The sequence below is a fragment of the Octodon degus genome, unplaced genomic scaffold, assembly GCF_000260255.1.
Source record: "Octodon degus isolate 3935 unplaced genomic scaffold, OctDeg1.0 scaffold00012, whole genome shotgun sequence".
NCBI classification, from domain to species: domain Eukaryota; kingdom Metazoa; phylum Chordata; class Mammalia; order Rodentia; family Octodontidae; genus Octodon; species Octodon degus.
This window is the reverse complement of record NW_004524588.1, coordinates 25583752-25585647: the sequence shown is the minus strand read 5'-3', so window position 1 is coordinate 25585647 and position 1896 is coordinate 25583752. Positions and strand designations below refer to the sequence as shown.

General features: G+C 40.6%; 1 pseudogene; it reads left to right on the top strand.

Annotated features, from left to right (window-relative positions):
- Nucleotides 1-1896, top strand: part of LOC105741458 — a 5399-nt pseudogene that overhangs the window by 533 nt on the left and 2970 nt on the right.

Genomic DNA, 1896 nt, shown 5'->3' with positions numbered 1-1896 from the left:
CCCTCAGAGAAGCTGGACAGATACAGTGAGCTAGCAAAAGGGTATTAGCTTCTGGTGTTCAGATCGGAGAATAGTGCTCACTAAGAGGGATACTGACTTGATGTTAGGGAACCTGGGTTTGGGTCCGAAGTCAGTGTGATGTGCTTCAGCGATTATGGGCAATTCTCTTAAATTATATACACTGCCATTTCCTACTCTGTAAAAGGAATTTATCCTGCTTCACAAAGTTGCTTAAACATGTGAGTTAGTCTGGACTAGATTATTATTAACAAGCACAACCTGAGTCCTGAAAATATCAACAAGCTTTCTGTGCAAAGAAAAAGGCCCTGAAGAGGCAGTTCAGACAATGACTAAGCAGGCATGAAGAGTGGAGAGTGGCAGTGTGCACATGGGATGTTTATTCCTTTTAAATTTTCTGTTTCTGCATGTTTATCAGTATGTAATGCTTCCGTTCCTGTGGGAAGTTGATGCACATACAAAAACATCTTAATCCTTTTCTTCTCCCTGTTCTCCCGCACCCTTCCCTCTGTCTCTTGATCTGTTTCCCACAAGAGAAAGATCTAGCTCCTTACTTCATAACATCTTTGCTTTTACTTATAAGTAGGGTTGTTCACAGATGAATTTCCTATAAATCAGTCAAGTTTTTCTCTCTTATGGCAGAGTCGGCCACCACTGTGTGCAAGTAGCGCATTTTCCTCATCTATTCATCTGTTGATCGGCATGTAGGCTGCTTCCAAAATGTAGCTGTTCTTAGTTATGGTCTGTATCACTGCAAGATGATGCATTCAGCTTTTTGAGGAAGATACCTAGCATGGGAATAGCTAGATCAAAGGAAATTTCCCATTTTAGTTGTTTGAAGAATTTCCATACTAATTTCCATCATGCAGGTATCAGTTTTTATTCCATCAACAGCAAGACTGGTACACTAGAAAAGATAAAGCAAAAACAAGCACATTCAAGTATTCAGCTGTCAAAAACGGGGCTAAGGGAATACAGTTGGGAAAGGTGGTCTCTTTATCAAATGGTTCTGAGAAGGCTGCCCATTCACACTAGAACATTGGATCTATATCCATATGTCTCATCATGTACTAATTTAAAATCAGCATGAATCAAATAACTAAATATTGAAACAGAAACCTACTGGAAGAAAAACTAGGTACAGCTCTTGAAGTCATAGGTATAGGCAAGGACTTTCTGAATAACCTCCACAAAGGAAATAGTACCAGGAATCGCCATGTGGGATTGTAGCTTCTGCACAGCAAAAAAGAGACAAAAGACACTCTAAAGAATGGCAAAGAAGTTTGCCAAAAGAGACAAAAGACATCTTAAAGAATGGCAAAGAAGTTTGCCAGCAATTCCCCAGACACAGGATTAGTATCTAGAATACAGAAAGAAGACAAAAAAAATTAGATTCCCCAAATAAAAAGACTCAACAAAAATGGGCTGCTGAGTGAACAGAGAATTTACAGGCAATATCCACTTTAAGCAAATAAATTGGAGCTTACCAAGTATTTACAGCTTATGGGTTTTCTCCAAGATCGTGTCATATATGCTAATGTTTTAAACTTGCAGTGCCCATACAAGGGGTGCATGAAAGCTGAGGGACAGGGATGCTGAGCAGCTCTGTACTGTGATGTGCCAGGAAGGTTGAATCTGGGACTTAGAACTGTCGTGACCATGACAACTTCAGTGAACTGCCAGATACACCTTTGTCTTTTGTGAGCATTTAAGAAAAAATTGTGGTTAAAGTGGGTATATATGAAGCTATTTTATTACTAGTTTAAGGGCTGGAGAGATGGCTCAGTGGTCTAAAGCACCTACTTAGAGCAAGCTTGGCAAAAGCATCAGGGACCGCGGTTTGATCCCCCAGCACCACATGCCAGCCAGCCCGCCCCC